Genomic DNA, 22,346 nt, shown 5'->3' on the forward strand with positions numbered 1-22,346 from the left:
GCAGTCGGACATCCCTGGAGGGGTCCCAGATTGGAGAGGGTGCAGGCTGGGCTGAGGGACACACCCCCGTGCATGAATTTCATGCACTGGGCCTCTAGTCCTATCTAATAAAAGTCTAATATGCAAATTGACCATCACTCCAACACACAAGATGGCTGCCCCCATGTGTACACAAGATGGCTGCCACAAGATGGCCAGCAGGGGAGGGGAGTTGTGGGCGACCAGGCCAGCAGGGGATGGCAGTTGGGAGGGACCAGGCCTGCAACCAGGCCACCAGGGGAGGATAGTTAGGGGTTACCAGGCCTGCAGGGGAGGGCAGTTGGGGGGGATCAGGTTGAAAGGAGGGGGCAGTTGGGGGTGACCAGGCTGGAAGGCGAGGGCAGTTAGGGGCAACCAGGCTGGCAAGGGAGGGCAGTTGGGAGGGACCAGGCTGGCAAGGGAGGGCAGTTGGGAGGGACCAGGCCTGCAAGGGAGGGCAGTTGGAGGCAATCAGGCCTGTAGGGGAGGGCAGTTAGGGGTGACCAGGCTGACAAGGGAGGGCAGTTAGGGGTGACTGGGCTAGCAGGGAGGGAAGTGTGGGTGACCAGGCCTGCAAGAGAGGACAGTTAGGGGTGACCAGACCAGCATGGGAGGGCAGTTAGGGGTGTCCAGGTCGGCAGGGAAGGGCAGTTAGGAGTGACCAGGCCTGCAAGGGAAGACAGTTAGGGGTCACCAGGCCTACAGGGGAGGACAGTTAGCGATGACCAGGACGGCAGGGGAGGGCAGTTAGGGGCAATCGGGCCAGCAGGGGAGCAGTTAGGCGTCAATCAGGCTGGCAGAGGAGTGGTTAGGGGGTGATCAGGCTGGCAGGTAGAAGTGGTTAGGGGCAATCAAGCAGGCGAGCGGTTGGGAGCCAGCAGTCCTGCATTGTGAGAGGAATGTCAACTGCCCCTAAATGGGCAGTTGGTCATTCTTTGAGGGGTCCCAGATTGGAGAGGGTGCAGGCTGGGCTGAGGGACACACATCCCCATGCATGAATTTTGTGCTCCAGGCCCCTAGTGTTATATATTCTACATATTTTATAGTGATAAGTATACTATCACTATCACTATACTACCACTATCACAAGCAGAATATTTTTTTTGGTCTCCCCTAGCAGGCTGCAGATTTCCAAAGCAGAAGTCATAAACCTCTGAAAGTAGCATTAAAAAAATGTTTCTTTGAAGACGAATATATTGAGAATCAAAATGTTTGCTTTGTTTTATTTATTTATTTATTTATTTATTTATTTATTTATTTGGGGGAGGTTAAAGACGTTTCATTTTTGCTTTAAAAACTTCCCTAAAGAGTAGTGATTCATTTCTATTATACATCCTCATAACAAACACTGTTCTTCTGGCTTTCATAATAGTGTAAATTCAAGATCATGTGTGTAACATGTATTTTCTGAAATCCAGTGTATTCATTTGGATATATATGGAGTATCCCTTGTGTTCTTATTCTCATATGAAAGCACTATGGCTTCAAGAACGAATTTTTAAAAATCATAAATATAACTTGTGTTTGATTTAGATTTTGGCTAATTTCTAAAGAACCATTCAGCAATTGTGGTCTCAGATAATTAAATACCCCATGAAGCTGCAATTCATTAAGGGACTGCTGATTCTAAGAACTAGGCAACCAACAAGGGAATGAGGGAAAAATTACAAATCCTAATGCCAAGTGTTGAGGAAATATCAATAATCCCCTTTTCACTTTTGCAATCTAATCTAATAATAGACAAATATGCAAATTGACCATACCTCCGACACACTCAGAAGCCACGCCCACAAGCCACGCCCACCACCCAATCAGAGCGAGTATGCAAATTAACCCAAACCAAGATGGCTACAGCCACAGATAGCAAGGTTTCCTAGGTAACAGAGGAAGCCAAGCTTTCTGCCAGCCTTTGCAGGCCTAAGCCTCCACTCAAGCTACAAAGTTTCAATTATAGAAGGTAAACAAATTCAAACAAATGGTGGCAGAATGGGGCTTGAGAGGGCAGGCCAGGGTTGCTGCCGGCAACAGGGGAAGCAAAGCTTTCCGCACACTCTGGCCAGGCCCACCTGCTTAAGGCAACAAAGTTTCAATTATAACCCCAACACAAATGGCTACGGGGCCTCGGAGGGAGCCCCAGGCTTGGCCCTGCTCCAGGCTACAAAGTTTCAATTGTAGAAGGAAAATAAATTCCAGATACCAGGGCCTCTGCTTGAGTTGCCAGGGGGCGTGGCCTGCCTGCAAACCACCACAGGCCCCTCACTCAGGCCGCCCCCGCCCCAAGGGAACCCCACCCTGATCAGGGACACCCTTCAGGGCAAACCAGCTGGACCCCACCCCTGTACCAGGCCTCTATTCTATCTAATAAAAGAATACTATGCAGATTGATCATCACTGCAACACACAATATAGCTGCCCCCATGTGATCAAAGATCCTGCCCCCATGTGGACACAATATGGCCACCACAAGATGGCCAGCAGGAGAGGGCAGTTGGGAGGCACCCGGCCTGCAAGGGAGGGCAGTTGAGAAGGACCAGGCCTGCAAGGAAGGGCAGTTGGAGGTGATCAACCCTGCAGGAGAGGGCAGTTAGGGGTGACCAGGCCGGCAGAGGAGGGAAGTTGGGGGCAAACATGCTGGCAGCAGAGTGGTTAGGGGGTGATCAGGCTGGCAGGCAGAAGTGATTAGGGGCAATCAGGAAGGCAGGCAGGCAAGCAGTTGGGAGCCAGCAGTCCTGGATTGTGAGAGGGATGTCTGACTGCCCATTTAGGCCCGATCTCAGGGATCGGGCCTAAACGGGCAGTCGGACATCCCTTGAGGGGTCCCAGATTGGAGAGGGTACAGGCTGGGCTGAGGGAAAACTCCCCTCCGTGCATGAATTTCATGCACCGGGCCTCTAGTATATGTATAAGTATAAAGTAGAGGGAGAGGATAATCCTATCTAATAAAATAGTAATATGCAAATTAACCATCACACTGCTACGCCCATAAGCCACGCCCACCAGAGAATCAGGAGAAAATACGCAAATAAACCCAACCAAGATGGCTACGGCCACAGAGAGCAGGAGGGAGGTTTGGGTTTCCCTGGCAATGGAGGAAGCCAAGCTTTCCACCTGCCCTTGCCGGCCTAGGCCTCCACTCAAGGCTACAAAGTTTCAATGATAGAAGATACATAAATCCAAACAGAAATGGTGGCAGCCACGGAGCTGGAAAGAGCAGGAGGCTAGGGTTGCCCCTGGCAATGGAGGAAGCCAAGCTTTCCGCACACCCTGTCCACCCAGGCCTCCGCTTAAGGCTACAAAGCTTCAATTATAGAAGATACATGAATCCCAACAGAAATGGCTGCTGGCACGAGCAAGCAGAAGGCTTGGCTCTGCTCCAGGCTACAAAGTTTCAATTGTAGAAGACAGATAAACCCCAGATACTAGGGCCTCCATTTGGGTCGCCAGGGGGCATGGCCGGCCTGCAAACCACCACAGGCCCCTCGCCCAGGCCGCCCCATGCCCCAAGGGAATCCCCACCCTGATCTGGGACATCCTTCAGGGCAAACCAGCTGGCCCCCACCAGTGCACCAGGCCTCTATCCTATCTAATAAAAGAGTAATATGCAAATTGACCATCATCCCAACACACAAGATGGCTGCCCCCATGTGGTCAAAGATGGCTGCTCCATGTGGACACAAGATGGCCACCACAAGATGGCCAGCAGGGAAGGGCAGTTGGGAGGGACCAGGCCTGCAAGGGAGGGCAGTTGTGGGCGATCAGGCTAGCAGGAGAGGGCAGTTGGGGTCGATCAAGCCTGCAGGGGAGGATAGTTAGGGGTGACCAAGCCGGCAGAGGAGGGAAGTTGGGGGCAACTGGGCCTGCAGGGAAGGGCTGTTGGGAGGGACCCAGGCCTGCAGGGGAGGGCAGTTAGGGGTAACCAGGCCTGTAGTGGAGGGCAGTTAGGGGCAATCAGACTGGCAGGGGAGCAGTTAGGCATCAATCAGGCTGGCAGGGGAGTGGTTAGGGGGTGATCAGGCTGGCAGGCAGAAGCAGTTAGGGGCGACCAGGAAGGCAGGCAGGCAAGCAGTTGGGAGCCAGCAGTCCTGGATTGTGAGAGGGATGTCTGACTGCCCATTTAGGATCGGGCCTAAACGGGCAGTCGGACATCCCTTGAGGGCTCCCAGATTGGAGAGGGTGCAGGCTGGGGTGAGGGACACCGCCGCTCTCCCCGCCCGCCCCATGCACAAATTTCGTGCACCAGGCCTCTAGTAAGAATTATATGAATATTGTTAAATGAAAAGTGCTACAGAACTGAGACAATATTTTGTTGTTAAATTTGCCTCTTATTCTAGTTCAGTAAGATGCTTGTAAGGCAGATTAGTTCCATTGTTGCTATTCAGAACTTCTAGAGAGCAAAAGAATGAATCAACTTCCCTGGTTTAAATGTAATAGTCTTAAAACATGTTATTTTGTAACTTGAATATCTATGATATGCCTTGAAAATTTAAAGCAGAAAGCAAAAGCATACAGAAAGACAGAATCCTCATCAATACATTCTAGACAGATGTTTGCTTGTAGTTTTTGGTATCCAACACCTTTTTTCCCACACATTGCACAGATGCCCTTTTGTACACACAGCCCTGGCAGTAATTAGAACCCAGTTAGTGCACAGAACTTTGGTAAATTCTGCAAGTGGAGAAATTATTCTTTCCATATGGATCCAATCTTGCTTTTTTTTGAGGTCAAAGCTTTATTTTCATCCACCACTTTTTGTGGTATTCTTTGCACCATCTTTCCATGTATCTGGAGTGATAACAGTACCAAGTTTCTTTTCAATTTTTCGCACACCATCCTTCTGTAATGGTTCCCTTAGTTACAGTAGCAGGAGCAGCTTGAAAACAATCCTGAACTCATTTATTAGTTAGTAGTTTATTCATGGATTCCTTATGATTGTCTATATACAGAGTCGGGCAAAAGTAGATTTACAATTGTTCATATCGAAAATAATACAATAGTTAATAAATAAAAATATAATAATAAACACTATTTCAGGTACTCACAACTATAAACCTACTTTGCCCCGCCCTGTATAAGATAATGTTATCTGTAATAGTTTTACTGGTAGTTTCTTAAACATAACTTAGCATATGATCCAGAAATTCTACTCCTAGGAATCTACTCAAGAGAAATGAAAATAAATGTCCACACAAAAATTTGTACACAAACCTTCATAGTACCATGATCCAAAATAGTAAAAAACTAGGAATAATCCATTGGCCATCAACTGCTAATTGGGTAAACAAAATGAGATATATCCATAAAAGAAATACCGAATTAAGCAATTAAAAAGATACTAAATACTATACATGCCATACTGTGGATGATTAAAGAAAAGCCTTAATATTGTTCTAAATGAAAGAAGCCAGCCGCAAAGACTACATATCATAGGATTCCATTTTATATAGAATGACTTCAAAAGGCAATTTTATAGAGATAGAAAAAAATCATTAGTTACAGTGGCTGGGGGTAGGAGCAGGTGTTGACTGCAGACAGATATGAGGGAATTTGGGGGGATAGCAATGTTCTGTATCTATATTTTGATGATGATTGCTCAGCTCTACAAATCAACTAAAAATTATTAAATTGTACATTTACAATGGGTGAATATTATGGTATGTAAAATCATACTTTTTTTCTACTGTAGAATAGCAATAGATACGGACCGAGGACATTTGTTATTCAAAATACCTGAGCTTAAAAAAATAGATCAACCTATCTGAAATCTTCACAAAATTAAAATGTCCAGAAATTACTTGAAGATTTTACAAATGCCAAGTAGTCATCAAGGGACCCAAGGCATAAGTGAATTATACAGATCTCTAGGCCAAATGTAGTAAAAGTCTTTGTTTCTTTAAAAAAAAATAATTAATTATATTAGCTATTATGGTTTCTTTCCCTTCTGACACCCGAGTTCACTTCTCAAAATAAAAGTTTTGATGGAATCATTCCCTAAAACTACCTACAGAATAAAGTCTAAACCCCTCTGCGCAGTATTGAAGATCCTCCACAGACTGGTACCATCTAGCTTTCCAGTCTTATTTCCAGGAGATGCTATGTCCTACGTTTGCCTGGTTACTGAACAAAAATGGACCTTTTGGCTTCTGTACCAATGTTCACACTGCTAGTATGTTCAGAGCAATAAAGACCAAGTAAATCTTACCCAAGTCAAAGGCAACTTGGAAGTCCATTTGAGAAAAGGTATAACACTTTCAAAGTCTTAACATCAAAAACACTGTTAGCTTTGACCGCTGCTCAAACACTTGGCAAGAGCTTCACACTGGCGCTTTCACTGAAACCTCATGACCTCAACAGGCTCTTAGTGGGACTAACTGAAGTCATTCATGTGAGAACCTGAAGAGGTATTGCTTCTCCTTTATATTACTTGAGCAAATTATCAGAGGTATTCTTCATTTTTCTAAGAAATCACTTTCAAAATTCAGCTACACTGTGGTTGATGGCTCCAGTTTTAATGATACATTAGACTACTGACTGATAAAGTGTCACTTTTAGAATTTTATAATGATGAGTTTAACCTTTTCTAAGTAGAGATTATTAATTTCTGTGCTGGGCATGCTGCCCTTGGTTAAGTGGATCTAATTATCTTAATTTAACACCCACTCAGTAGGCACATTTAATCTTTCTTTTGAAATACTAATTGTATTCCCTTTTCATAATCTTTATTTGAAAATAGATCAGTTTTAAAATTTCTTTCAAAATCTTCTGAATTCTTTCAAAGGGTAAGAAAGTATGTTGGGGAAATGTCTCTCCTTCCATGCTTTATGTGAAGGAATTTACTAAACTTCCCAGGAACTCTCACAGCAGCTCTCAACTGCTTTTGCCATGTGAACAAAAAGTAAATTCCAAAAAGTACTTTTGGGAGATGTTAACAGATATACCAGAGAGAGAGAAAGATAGAGAGAGAGAGACTGACTGCTGGCTCCTGCACGAGCTGGCCACCGACTCCAGCTTTTCTGTGGATCAGCCTGGCGGCACACTGGACCTGACCCTGATCCACGCACACCTCCAGAAGTTTTAAACCCGCCTACAGCTCACCTCAAGAGTTAACAGGATGTGGGCCGAATGTTCAAGCAGTTCAACAAGCTGTCGGAGGACAAGGCAGATGTGCAGTCAATCATCAGCCTGCAGTGCTTCTTTGAGACTCAAATGAGGCCTTTAGTGATAAGTTCTCTGCTGTGCTGGTGGAGCCCCCACCACTGAGCCTGCCTGGTGCTGGCCTGAGCTCCCAGGAGCTGTCCAGTGGCCCTGGTGATCGCCCCTGAAGCTGGGCCCCAGAGCCAGCTTAGCCTGGGTGTGTCCTATTACCCCCCTGCTCTTCCCCTCTGGTGGTCTGCCTCCCACTCCTTGGTATCCCCATTTCCCAGCCCCTCACAATATGGTTTTTACCTCTGTGGATTTAATAAAAACTTCACAAGTTCAAAAAAAAAAAAAGAAAAAAAAAGAAAGAAAGAAAGAAGAAAAAGAAAAGAAAAAGAGAGAAAATAATCTATTTGGCAGATTGTGGAGATTTGCCATGCTTATTAGCATGTTAAAGGCTCCCGACAATTCTACAGGAGAAAAACCTGTTGAGTTTGTTAACCTAGCAATTCTAATTCTTAATTAATCATGCAATCTCTTTATCCCCAAACTGTAATCCAGTTTGGGCAATCCTGCACTAAATGATACCTGAGATAGTGTCTAGCAGAGAGCTCCTTTAAACCTCCAGTCACTGCTCAACTACTTCTGTAAGCAGTCTATTTCATATTTTATTTTAAAATCCAAATGTAATAAGCTTGTTAAAAAAGTAAGTTATACAATATAGAAGTACATAAAGTAAAAGGACTAAAGTTCCACTTTCATCATTTCCAAAACACCACTGTTTAAGTTCGGTGTACATTCTTCCAAATATTTTCCTTTTCAATGATGCACTAATATATACACACTAGAGGCCCGATGCATGAAAATTCGTGCAAGAGTAGGCCTTCCTTTCCTCAGCTGCTGGCATCAGCTTTCCTCCAGCACCCGGGACTCAGGCTTCCCTCTCTCTGGCCAGCCACAAGCACCTGGGACCCAGGCTTTCCTCCCTCTGGCTGGCCACAGGCACCCGGGACCCCGGGTGGCTTCATGCGGGCCTGGCTTTGTCAGGAAGGACGTGCGGAATGATGTCCGGAAGACGTCCAGTCTAATTAGCATTTACCCTTTTATTAGTATAAGGATGGAGTGATACCAAACATGTTGCTTTGAAAACTGTTGAATGATGTATTAATGTCTTTAAGAGTTTCCTTGTCAGTGTGTACAAACGAACCTCATTATTCCCAATACCTGCATACTACTCCATTATGCAACTATATCACAATTTATTTAATCATTCCCTTATTATTATTTACATTTAGACTGTTTCCATTATTTTGGCTACTACAGGCATTGTTTCTAGAAACCTCCCTATACAAGTGCCTTTGTGCATGCACATGTGTAGACATTTCTGTAAGATGTAATCCTAGAAGTGAAAATGCTGAGCCAAAGGATTGTGTATCTGAAAGCTTGAGAGATGATGCAAAATAATCTGAAAGGCTACTTTGGCTTCAATTTTAAGACACAGGGCCAAATGCATTCTGCATCTAACACTTTATAAATGCTAGCAAACAATAGCAGGACAAGAAATAGAAATTTAGATGAAACTAAGAGATATCTGTAATCCTAACCCAAAATATATGAAAAATGTGGATAGAAGAAAAGCAAATGGAGCAGAGTCAATCTAAATGCCTCAAAGGGGACAGCATGATGAGACTCAAACCAACTGACCATGAGAAACTAGCAGCACTTCAGGAGACAGGGATGATATGGTTAAGGTGGTGTTTTCCAGATCTCTCCATTGTAGTTATGGTAGTGGAATTAGGAGCTATTAACCTCCACCTCACCCCTGGACATGGGAGGTTTACACTATGGAGAAACTAAGTCAGGCAGGTTCTGGGCTCAGAGATGACCAACAGGGGGGATTAAAATCACATACTAAAATATAAAACTCCTGCTCTGGCCAGGTGACTCAGTTAGTTGAAAATCTCTCTCTCTCCCCCTCCCTCCCTTCTCTCTCTCTCTCTCTCCAACTTATCCTCAGGAGAGGATTAAAATATATTCTCCCCCCAAATGTATATATACTATAACAGCTGATAGCTAAATTTTGAAAATAAAGTATATTTTAAGTAAACACTACCTTTATAATTATTGAAAGTATATGTGTACATATTTTGGGACACACCTTCATATGAAACTCCTTATCTCCCTCCTCACCGAGTTCCAAAAGACTGGCAACCAGGCTTTCTATTTCTATCACTAGGCAGAAAATTGAAGCACCACTGTCTGGATAAACTAAACAGGAGAGAGACTTGTAAATATTGCTATCTAGTTAGGTCCTAGCAATAATAATAAAAAAGACTAACTACCTAAATTGTTCTATAATAAAAACTGAGTAGTTAAAAAGCTTCACCTGCAAAATTTAAGAAAGATATCTGCACAACTTCAAGGTTATTTCCTAAAATACTAATTACAAAAAGAAAAATCCTAACCTTATAATGAAGAAATCTGGAAGATACCTCCATAATCATGTGATCAAGTTGACATCCTATATAATAAAAGGCTAATAAGCAAATCAACTGAACGGCAGAATGACCGGTCGCTGTGACATGCACTTACCACCAGGGGGCAGTGCTCAACATAGGAGCTGCCCCCTGGTGGTCAGTGCGCTCCCACAGGGGAAGCACCGCTCAGCTAGAAGCTGGGCTCAAGGCTGGCAAGCACAGCAGCAGTGGCGGGAGCCTCTCCCACCTTCGCGACAGTGGGACATCCCCTGAGGGCTCCTGGACTGTTAGAGAGAGAGAGAGAGTGTGTGTGTGTGTGTATACACATATACTAGAGGCCCAGTGCACGAAATTCATGCACGAGGTTGGGGGGTCCCTCAGCCCGGCCTACACCCTCAGGGGATGTCCAACTGTGGGGATCGGGCCTAAACCAGCAGTCAGGCATCCTTCTTGCAATCCAGGATGCTGCATGCACCAGTGACCATACTTTTCATACAGGTGAAAGGCATCTTGCAGTTGTATGGGCAGCTACATTTTTTTGCCCTGATTATAAAAAGCAGTACATAACATGGTCCTTCTGAGGCAGTAGTGCCATTTCCCCCATCTTATGGGTGGAAAAATGAAACAGAGAGAAGTTAGTTAATTGGCTCTGTCACACAGTTATAAGTGTCAGAATCAGGGCTGACCACAAAATGTGCAAGCCAGAGTCCATGCATGTCATTGTTGCATCACCCTGTTTTTTCAGTGTTAGAGTAGCCTTGCCAGGTTTTAATTTTTAAATCTAAGAGACTGTTCCCAATATATAGGTTAGAGTCCTTAGGCCTGGCCGGTGACCAGGGCTGATCTGTGGGTGGACTGGTAGGTGGAGCAATTGAGGGGAGCCCCCGATGGCACCCACCTTGGCTGGCAGCCTGGTGCCACCTGCTAACCAGTCCTGCCCCCCCCCCCCCCCCACCGCTGGTCGCCTCCCTCTCAGGGGGCAGACACTCAATGCAGAAGCTCCTGCATTGAGCATCTGCCCCCTGGTGGTCAGTGTGTGTCATAGCAACCAGTCGTTCTGCCATTCGGTCAATTTGCTTATTAGGGTTTTATTATATAGGATATAGTATGTGTGTGTATCCTATATAATAAAGAGGTAATATGCAAATTGACTGTCACGCCCTTGCACAAGATGGCCACCATAAGATGGTCAGCAGGGGAGGGCAGTTAGGGGAGACCAGGCCTGCAGGGAAGGGCAGTTGGGGGCAATCGGGCCAGCAGGGGAGCAGTTAGGCGTCGATAAGGCTAGCAGGAGAGTGGTTAGGGTGTGATCAGACTGGCAGGCAGAAGCAGTGAGGAGCAATCAGGCAGGCAGGCAGACAAGCGGTTGGGAGCCAGCAGTCCCAGATTGTGAGAGGAATGTCCAACTGCCTAAATCGGCAGTTGGAAATTCCCCGAGGGGTCCCTGATTGGAGAGGGTGCAGGCTGGGCTGAGGGCCACTCCCACTCCAGTGAACGAATTTCATGCACCAGGCCTCTAGTTACCAAATAATAATACATTAATATCACCCCTGATATAGATGTGTTGAAAATGGCGTATGGGCTCGGCCAGTGTGGCTCAGTGGTTGAATGTGTCAACCTATGAACTAGAGGTCACGGTTCTATTCTGGGTCAGAGCAAATGCCAGGGTTGCAGCTCGATCCCTGGGAGGAGGTGTGCAAGAAGCAGCCAATCAATGATTCTCTCTCATAATTGATATTTCTATCTCTCTCTTTCCCTTCCTCTCTGAAATCAACAAAAATATATATTTTTTTTACAATAAATGATTGAATGAATGCAATGTGGGAACAAAAACCAGATCCTAGGCAAATAAAAGGAAGTAAGCGGAAAAACTGGTGAAATCAGAATAAAGTTAGGAGTTTATAGTTAGATAGGAGTTTATAGTTACCTGACATCTGTATCACAGTTATATAAAATGTTAACATTACAATGAAGTTGGGTGAAGAGTCTTCTACAGGAATTCTATGCACTATTTTTGTAACACTCCAGTAATTCTAAAATTATTTCAAATTAAATTTTTTTCAAAGGCCCATCCTATAAACAGAGCTTTCAATACTTTTTTAATAGCATATTCTTAATTGCCAGACTACTTTCAAGTATTTGAGGGTAGTTATCATTTTCTGATAAAAATTTTTCCACTTCTTTCTTCTGTTTCCTTTATAATAGTTTCAAAACCTTTCTATAAACTCTTAAAACGAAGTGGCTAAAACATACATAATGATGCTTTAAAAAAAAAAAAATCCTCACCCGAGGATGTTTCCATTGACTTTAGAGAGAGATAAAAAACATCTATATGAGAGAGAAACATTTATCAGTGGCTTCCCACATGTGCCCAAATCAGGGATTGAACCAGCAACCTTGGTATGTGCCCTGACTGTGGCACATACCCAGGTGACTGTGGCACATACCCAGGTTGTATGGAACCGAAACTGTGACCCTTTGATGCACAGGATGACGCTCCAACTGAGCCACACTGGCCAGGCTCATAAGATGCTATTAATATTAGTCATTATAATCAAAGATTAAAATCTTATCTAATAAAAGAGTAAAATGCAAATTGACCTTCACTTCACGATAAAGATGGCTGCGCCCATAGCCAATAAAGAGGGAATATGCAAATTGATGCAACAAAGATGGTGGCAGCCAGAGTGGAGTGGGGGTCAGGGGGGTTTGGCTTCCTCCATAACCCCAGCAACGGAGGAAGCCAAGTTGGTTGGAGTGGAGCGGCCAAGTGGGCCGGAGCAGAGCGGGCGGGGGCTACCTCCATCACCCCAGCGATGGAGGAAGCCAAGCCGGCCGGAGCAGAGCGGGCCAAGCCGGCTGGAGGGGAGCGGGAGGGGGGCTTGGCTTCCTTGGTCGCAGGGACAGCCACTGTGGCGGGCCAGAATGACGTCCTCCTGGTCACACCACAGGGGTTTGTGGATCTGCGTAGCTACAGGCCTCTGGTGCATACATCCTCTCCTCCCCCCCTGGTGTGCGAACGTCCCCCAGCGCACTGTCACCCACACACACCTGCAACAGTCCCGGACCATGGCGTGTGTGCAAGTTCCCCCACCCCCGCCCTCCACCGCACTTCAATCAACCCCAGCATGCCTACATCCCCCACAGGATGCGCACACGAGATCACCTCCATGGGCTAATGCAGGTGCTGAGGCGGGAGCAGGTGCGGACAGACACACCTGGTGGGCATGGGCGGCCCTCGCTGAGGTGCCTTCGGTCAGCGTTCAAGATCGTGAACCCAGAGGAGGCGAGGAGGTCCGTCCTCTCAGTGAAATGGTGGGATAGTTGGGCCACTGCAGAGGAGGATGTGCACTTTGGGTGCCGGCACCCAGGAGCGAAGGCTGCCCTGACTGAGCCTCCTTCGCTTGGGGCCTAGTGCACTCCTGCCGGGCAGTGGGTGACAGGACATGCTTTTCTGAGTTAATGAGAGAAAACATTGATTCTCCCGCTGCCCCCGAAGGTGGAAAGTGGAGTGGGGAGACGTGGGGAGTGAGCGAGGTTCCCTGTCTGGGGTTCCAAATCCGCCGTTGGTTCCTTTCACCGCTGACTAGAGATATACAGGGTGTCCCCCCAAAATGTATACACACTTTGAATACCTAATAATTCCAATGGGTTTAGGCATGAAAAGGAAGAAACAACAATGGAGCTGTTATCTGTTAAAAGTACGGGCACAAACTGGCAGTCGGACATTCCTGAAGGGGTTCCAGATTGGAGAGGGTGCAGGCTGGACTGAGGGCCCCCCCTCCCACACCTCCCAATGCATGAATTCTGTGCACTGGGCTTCTAGTGGAGACATACTGAGCTACAAATAATCCATACATTATCCAATTTCTTAGATGTGGTATTAATAAGAATTTATTTCACTATTCTATACTGTTGAAAATTAATTATATCCAGTTTGTAAAGAGCTATCTGATAAGAATGTTCTACTTGTGTAGAGCTGCAATAACAGTGATAATGCTAATTATATTATCACTAGAGGCCCGGTGTACGAAATTCGTGCACGGAGGGGGGGGGGCATCCCACAGCCCAGTCTGCACCCTTTCCAATCTGGGACCCCTCAAGAGATGTCCGATTGCCCGTTTAGGCCCGATCCTAAACAGTCAGTCGGACATCCCTCTCACAAACCAGGACTGCGGGCTCTGAACCACTCACCTGCCTACCTTCCTGATTGCCCCTCACCACTTCTGCCTGCCAGCCTGATCACCCCCTAACCACTCCCCTGCCAGCCTGATTGATGTCTAACTGCTCCCCTGCCAGCCTGTTTGCTCCCAACTTCCCTCATCTGCCAGCCTGGTAACACCTTAACTGCCCTCTCCTGCAGGCTTGATCGCCCCCAACTGCCCTCCCTTGCAGACCTGGTCCCTCCCAACTGCCCTCCCCTGCTGGCCTGATTGCCCACAACTGCCCTCCCCTGCAGGCCTGGTCCCTCCCAACTGCTCTCCTCTGCTGGCCATCTGTGGTGGCCTTCTTATGTCCACATGGGGGCAGGATCTTTGTCCACATGGGGGCAGCCATCTTGTGTGTTGGAGTGATGGTCAATCTGCATATTACTCTTTTATTAGATAGGACTAGAGGCCCAGTGCACGAAATTCGTGCACAGGGGCGGGGGGATGTCCCTCAGCCCAGCTTGCACCCTCTCCAATCTGGGACCTCTCGAGGGATGTCTGACTGCCCGTTTAAACCCGATCCCACCGGACATCCCTCTTACAATCCAGGACTGCTGGCTCCCAACTGCTCGCCTGCCTGCCTTCCTGATTTCCCCTAACCGCTTCTGCCTGCCAGCCTGATCACCCCCTAACCACTCCCATGCCAGCCTGACTGATGTCTAACTGCTCCCCTGCCAGCCTGTTTGCCCCCAACTTCCCTCCTGTGCAGGGTTGATCGCCAGCAACTGCCCTCCCTTGCAGGCCTAGTCCCTCTCCACTGCCTTCCCTTGCAGGCCTGGTCCCTCCCAACTGCCCTTCCCTGCTGGCCATCTTGTGGTGGCCATCTTGTGTCCACATGGGAGCAGGATCTTTGACCACATAGGGGCAGCTATCTTGATCTTGTGTGTTGGAGTGATGGTCAATCTGCATATTACTCTTTTATTAGATAGGATAGAGGCCTGGTGCATGGGTGGGGACCAGCTGGTTTGCCCAGAAGGGTGTCCCGGATCAGGGTGGGGGTTCCCTTGGGGCGTGGGGCTGCCTGGGTGAGGGCCCTGTGGTGGTTTGCAGGCCAGTCACGCCCCTGGCGACCCAAGCAGAGGCCCTGGTATCTGGGGTTTATCTATCTTCTACAATTGAAACTTTGTAGCCTGGAGCAGAGCCAAGCCTTCTGCTTGCTCCGTGCCAGCAGCCATTTCTGTTGGGATTCATATATCTTCTCTAATTGAAACTTTGTAGCCTTGAGTGAAGGCCTGGGCCCGCCAGTGTGTGGAAAGCTTGGCTTCCTCTGTTGCCGGGGAAACCCAATCCTCCCTTCTGGTAGCCATCTTGGTTGGGGTTAATTTGCATACTCGCCTTGATTGGCTGGTGTGTGTGTGGTTTGGCTGGTGGGCGTGGGTTATGTAGCAGAGTGATGGTTAATTTGCATATTACTCTCTTATTAGAGAGGATTATTAGAGAGGATAGAGGCCTGGTGCATGGGTGGGGGCCAGCTGGTTTGTCTGAAGGGTATCCCGGATCAGGGTTCCCTTGGGGGGTGGGGCGGCCTGGGCGAGGGGCCTATGGTTGTTTGCAGGCTGTCCACGCCCCACGGCAACCCAAGCGGATGCCCTGGTATCTGGGATTTATTTATCTTCTATAATTGAAACTTTGTAGCCTGGAGCAAAGGCCTGGGCCGGCCAGGGCTGCAGAAGCTTGGCTTCCTCCTTCGCCAGGGAAACCCAAAAATCCCTCCTGCTCTCTTTGCAGCTATAGCCATCTTGGTTGGGTTAATTTGCATACTTGTTCCTGACTTGTTTGTGGACATGGCTTGTGGGTGTAGCAGAGTAATGGTTAATTTGCATATTACTCTTTTATTAGATAGGATTAATTAATGTGAACTGAGGCAAACCAAGATGGTGGTGTAGGTAAACTCTGGTAATCACTACCTCCCACAACCACATCAAAATTACAACTAAAATACAGAACCACCATCATTTAGAACCACTGAAATCTTGCAGAATGGAAGTCCTCCAACTAGAGATGCAAAAAATAAAGCACATTGAGACAGGTAGGAGGGGCAGAGTCACGAAATGGGCTGGTCCAATAGCCATGTGTGGGTGTTGTTGTTTTTTTAATTGGAAGGGATATTGCCATTGCAGAGGCCTCCAGTGAGGAGCAAGGGGTCCTAACCCCACACCAGACCGCCAGCCCAGGGTTCCAGAGCTGAGAAGAGAAGCCCCCATAACTTCAGGCTATAAAAACCAGCAATGATTGTGGCTGAGTGACATGGAAGTTGCTGGATTCCCAGGCAGTTCCTCTTAAAGGACTGGCACACAGATATACACGGACTTGCTCCCTCTGAGCTCCAGCTCTGGGGCTGTGGCTTGAGAGGACCCAGGGACATACAGAGAGGAAGCAGATGGTCACTGGCATCAGGGCTGGAACTCGGGGGTGGCTTTTTCCCATACAGGGGTGCTTGCAGGGGTCACTGTTCCTATGCTGAGACCTCCCCACTGAAGAGATGAGTGGCAGCCATATCTGTTTCAATCAGCCTGGCTTATCTATTCCCTCTGCCCTGGTTACTCCCTGAGACCCCGCAACATTGAACATGAAGCCCCACCCAAGCTGTTTGCAGGGATTTTCCATATGAAAGGCCTCCATATGGCTTAGGCCTCAGACTTTCCTAAAATTTCTCAAAGAAGCAGCAGCTGAACTCAGTGTGCCTCATACCTATTAATAAGAGGCCCAACTCCAACATGAGCAGCAGCCTGCTTCACAGCTTGGCCTCATCTGGGCACTTCTAAGCCAAACACAAGTAGCAGCCATCTGCAGATCTCTCTGTAGCTCTGGCCAGGTGGCCCCAGGCAGTGACTGACTTTGCAACTCCTGGGAAGCCCGAGTCAGTGCACCCTGTGGACAGCTTCAGATCATACCAGATTACAACTCTACACATCCACAAGCAATACACTCAAGGGGCAGACACAGTGAGTACCAAAGCACCACTGAAGCAAGTCCTGCTCCACAGGGATGTCTCTAGCATAGCAGCTCTTCCACTATAGTCACAGCTGGTCCTCACAGTTAACTGGCCTGGAAACCAATTCCTCCCAGTGACACCAACAAGAATCAAGGTTCAACTACAATAAGATTGTGCACACAGACCACACAGGGATGCACCTAGAGTGCCAAGCTCGGGTGACTGGGAAGTCTGAGCCACTGGGCCCTACAGGACACCTACTGCACAAACCCACTCTACCAATTGCAGGAGACATAGCAGCTCTACCTAATTCATAGAAACAAACACAGGGAAACAGCCAAAATTCGGAGACAAAGAAACGTCATGAATGCAAAAACAGAAAAAATCTCAATGAAAAAAACACATTAAGTGAAATGGAAGCATACAAACTACTAGATATAGAGTTCAAAACAATGGTTATAAGGATGCACAAGGATATTAATGAGAACTTCAAGGGACTTAGTGACAATTTCAAAGACATGAAAAAGTACCACTCAGAAAGTAAGCATACACTAACTGAAATAAAGAAAATAATATACAGGGATTCAATAATTTGAAATATAAAAAAATCCAAATAAATAAGATTGTATGAAAAGAAACTCCAGTTTTTTATTCTACTGCTGCACTTTGTAAAATCTGGTAAAAAATTAAATTCCGAGTAGAATAAAGGAATCAAGAAAAAAGCAAGCGAGTGCAAAGGGTTAAATGCAAAAGGTTAAAGACAAAGAATCTTAAAAGCAGCAAGAGAAAAGTTACCTACAAGGGAGACTATCAGCTGATTTCTCAACAGAAACTTTGCAGACCAGATATTTTCAAAGTGATGAAAAGCAAGGACCTACAACCAAGATTACGCTACCCAGCAAAGCTATCATTTAGAATTGAAGGTCAGATAAAGAGCTTCACAGATACGAAAAGCTAAAGGAGTTCATCAGCACCCAAGCCAATATTACATGAAATGTTGAAGGGTATTCTTTATAAAGAGGAAGAGGAAGAGGAGAGTAAAACGAGGAGGAAGAAGGGGGAGGATAAAAAATATGAACAATAAAACGGCAATAAATACAAGTCTATCAACGATTGAACCTGAAAATAAAAATAAATGAACATGGAATTTAGTGAACAAAATAAACTGATGAATAAAATAAAACAAGAGGCATGAAAACATGGAAAAGAGTGATGAATCTCAGAGGGAAGGGGTAGTGGGGGTGGGAAGAGATTAACCAAAGAACTTATATGCATATATGCATTACCTATATAGGTTGGTGAAGGCCTGGGGTGAAGCAGGAACTGGGTAGAAGGGGGTAATGGCGGGGGAAGGAGACATCTGAAATACTCTCAACAATAAAGATTAAAACCGGCAGTCGGACATTCCTCTCACAATCCGGGACTGCTGGCTCCCAACCACTTGCCTGCCTGCCTGCCTGCCTGCCTGATTGCCACTAACTGCTTCTGTCTGCCAGCCTGATCACCCCCTAACAACTTCCCTGCCAACCTGATAGACACCTCACTGCTTCCTTGCCAGCCCAATTGCCCTCAACTGCCCTCACCTGCCGGCCCAGTTGCCCCAACTGACCTCCCCTACAGGCCTGTTCGCGCTCAACTGCCCTCCCCTGCAGGCCTGGTCCCCCCTCAACTGCCCTCCCTCACCTGCAGGCCCGGTCACCGCCAACTGCCCTCCCCTGCTGGCCTGGTCGCCCCTAACTGCCCTCTCCTGCTGGCCTGATCACCCACAACTGCCCTCCCCTGCCTGTCAAATTGTGGCGGCCATTTTGTGACCACATGGGGAGGCCATCTTGTGACCACATGGGGGTGGCCATCTTGTGCAAGGGCATGATGGTCAATTTGCATGTTACCTCTTTATCATATAGGATTTCTTTATTGAGCTACTATTTGTTCCCTCACTGGGGTCATATTCTCCTTTATATCCTTGAACATAATTATAATAGCTGCTCTAAATTCCTTCTCTGCTAATTTCATTATGTCTGCCATTTCTGGTTTTTTTTTCTACTGATTGACTTTTCTCCAGTGATGTCATCATAACACCAGTAGGCGAAAGAGGCAAGCAATTTCTATAACTGCCATTGGAAATTCAATCAAATTTTGTTGTTTTCATAGGTAAACATATAAAGTCAACTTCCAAATTAGGAGTGTTGAACTTTGTTCTGGCAGGTAGTTAACCTCACAGGTCAATTTGTTCCATCCAAGGTTTGTTTTAAGTGATTAGGATGATTCTATTGTAGCCTTGAATCTAGAGTTATATTAGCACTACTCTTAAAATGTACACTTTTTACAGGCTCCACTGAATACCTGGGATGTTCAACAAGTTCTCTCTAATCTGACTGGATAGAATGTGAATACTTCTCAACCCTGGGTATGTGCCAGTAATTTATCAGCTCTCCAATAATTGTTCTTTTCTTAGTAAATGTTCTTTTCTGGAGCTGTGCAGTGTTGCTCTGTGAATGTACAACTTAGTCTTCAGTAAAAGACTCAAGAACCCTATACAGTATTCTGGAGCTTCTTTGCATATCTCTCGTCTCTCCAATAGCCTGCCCCTCAAATTCTAATTACCCTTCTATCCCCAAATTTTGATTTCTGTCTCCTTAGCTCATTAGGTCTGGTCCCCTCACCCAATATGCAGTCTAGAAAGCTTAAGGTAACTACAGGACTCACCTCATTCTCTTAGAGATTATGGTCCTGCATATTTTCAAATGTCTCAAAACATTTATTTATTTTGTCCAACTTTCTGTTTATATCAGGAGGACGCTAAAATATAAATGTATATCATAAGAAAAATTCTGAAGCTAAATTCCTAAAGAAAACTCATGTCTAAACAAAATAAGAGATTTTTAAAAATATTTTTATTGATTTTAGAGAGGAAGGGAGCGAGAGAGATAAAAACATCAATGATGAGAATCATTGATCAGCTGCTTCCTGTACTCCCCCTACTGGGGATTGAGCCTGAAATCTGGGCATGTGCCCTGATCAGGAATAGAACTGTGACCTCCTGGTTCATAGGTCAATGCTCAACCACTGAGCAACACTGGCTGGGTGAATATAGAGACTTATAAACATTTAAAAAAAATACTAATAGACTTTATTTCTTGAATAGCTTTAAGAAAAATTTATGAAATTATCCAGAAATCCCAGACTGCCCTCTCAACACAGTTTCCCGTATCCTTTCTAATAAAAGAGTAATATGCAAATTGACCATCACTCCAACACACAAGATGGTCGCCCCCATGTGGTCAAAGATGGCTGCCCCCATGTGGACACAAGATGGCCACCACAAGATGGCCAGCAGGGGAGGGCAGTTGGGGGGAACCAGACCTGCAGAGGAGGGCAGTTGGGGGAGACCAGGCCTACAGGGGAGGGCAGTTGGGGGAGACCAGGCCTACAGGGGAGGGCAGTTGGGGGTGACCAGGCCAGCAGGGAAGGGCAGTTAAGGGCGACCAGGCCAGCAGGGGAGCAGTTAGGCGTTGATCAGGCTGGCAGAGAAGTGGTTAGGGGGTGATCTGAGTGGCAGGCAGAAGCAGTCAGGGGCAATCAGGCAGGCAGGCGAGTGGTTGGGAGCCAGTAGACCTGGATTGTGAGAGGGATGTCCAACTGCCTGTTTAGGCCTGATCCCCTAAATGGGAAGTCGGACATCCCTCGAGGGGTCCCAGTTTGGAGAGGGTGCAGGCTGGGCTGAGGGACACACCACCCCTCTGTCCATGAATTTCGTGCACCAGGCCTCTAGTTAATTATACATGTGTTGGTGCAGTGCCTTTGTTAAAACTGAAGAACCAATATTGATGTTATTAACTAAAGTCTATAATTTACATCAGGATTCAAGCTTTGTGTTGTGTATTCCATGAAGTGGCTTCTTTTCCCCCCAGGGGGGGCGCTGAATAAAAGAAGGTGAAAAGATCAACCAAAGAATATTTATGCATAACCCACGGACACAGATAATGGTGTGGTGAAGGCCAGAGGAGTGGAGGGCAGGGGCTGGGTGGAGGTGGGCAAAGGGGAGGAAAATGGGGGACATCTGCAATAGTGTCAATAATAAAAAAAGGAATATAGACTTATCTACACAAAACTAGGCAATTTTCCCTAACATTCTAGGATAAAGTAAAAGTAATACTCTTACTAGCCAAAAGAGGTGAGAATAATTACCTATTTCTATAGGTAAACATATGAAATTCAATGTTCAAATTAATCTTAAATTACTTTTTTTCACCCAACTTTTCTTTTTCAAATAAAAGTGACATGCATTCAAGACTCAATTTCACAAGATATGCCTTCAACTTTCTTATTAGTTTTGAATTCATATAAGATTCTACATTTCCAACTCTATTTAACTATTAACAATCCAGCTTGGCTCCTTATTTAGGCTTATGAAATACTCAATGGGTACCAATGAGACCCAACCTGCACTCTGGATTCCTGAACAAAAGGAAAATTCCTCTATGGCTATAGGAAACACTTCTAATCCTAGCCTGATTCCTGGAAATGGATGTAGGAATGACCAGGCTGAAGAGTATTACTTTAAGAGCTAAACCAACAAATAGCTGTCTCCTTGATGAGTTGGGCACCAGATTCTTACAAAAACTCAGTTCCCAACTTCTCAACTTTCTAATAATTATTTATTCTCCACTTCTTGCATTACCTTATACTTTATGTCTAGTCTGTAAGGTGAGTGAGGAACTGTAGTTAATTGAGTTGGTGAGTAGATGCTGTACATTCATGGTATTACTACTGTCTAAATGGATATGGCTGTCAGTTAGACAGACCAGGTTCTTATCCCAGCTTTGCATGTATTAGTATGATCCTGGGCAGGCTACTTAATGTTTTTAAACTTCATTTTTCTTAAGTATATATACAAATAATAACATCCACTTTCCTGTGTTGATGTAAGGATGAAAAGAGATAATGAAAGCATTTAGCATGTTCCCTGGCACAGAGAAAGTGTTCACTTATATTAATTTACTATTATCAATGGTAACTATTAAATCAATTTGTTAGTTAAAAGTGAACCAAAGAACTTATATGCATTTATGCATAACCTATGGACAGAAAATAGTGTGGTGAAGGCCTGGGGAGGGGGTAGGAGCAGAGTGGAGGAGGTCAATGGGGGAAAAAAGGAGGACATCCGTAAGATAATGAAGATAAATTTTTAAGAAAAGGGAATGAGACTGGAGTTCTGGTGAAGATGGCAGAGTAGGTAAACACTGTGTTTACTTCCTTCTCCGCTGACCACACCAAAATTACAACTAAATTAGAGATCAACCTGGAGAACTATCTGAAAATTAGCTGAACAGAAGTCCTATAACTAAGGATATAAAGAAGAAGCCATGTTGAGACTGGTAGGAGGGGCAGAGACATGAAACAGGCTGGCCTCACACCCATAGGCAGTGGTGAGTATCTGAAGGCATAGCTGAGCTGCAGAAGTTTCCCGAGAAGCATGCCAGGCTCCCCAGCCCAGAACACCAGTATCAGGAAGAGCAGCCCACATAACATCTGACAGTGAATATCAGCAGGAATCCATGTTCAGGTGAGACA

General features: G+C 45.9%; 1 protein-coding gene and 1 pseudogene across 7 annotated transcripts in view; both read right to left on the minus strand.

The window, feature by feature from the left end:
• The window catches only part of NEO1 (neogenin 1), a 360,999-nt gene that overhangs the window by 122,816 nt on the left and 215,837 nt on the right, over positions 1-22,346 (minus strand). The window lies entirely within an intron of this gene.
• LOC103302918 (cysteine-rich PDZ-binding protein-like) lies at positions 4,554-4,848 on the minus strand (annotated as a pseudogene).

The sequence above is a fragment of the Eptesicus fuscus genome, chromosome 5, assembly GCF_027574615.1.
Source record: "Eptesicus fuscus isolate TK198812 chromosome 5, DD_ASM_mEF_20220401, whole genome shotgun sequence".
Taxonomy (NCBI): domain Eukaryota; kingdom Metazoa; phylum Chordata; class Mammalia; order Chiroptera; family Vespertilionidae; genus Eptesicus; species Eptesicus fuscus.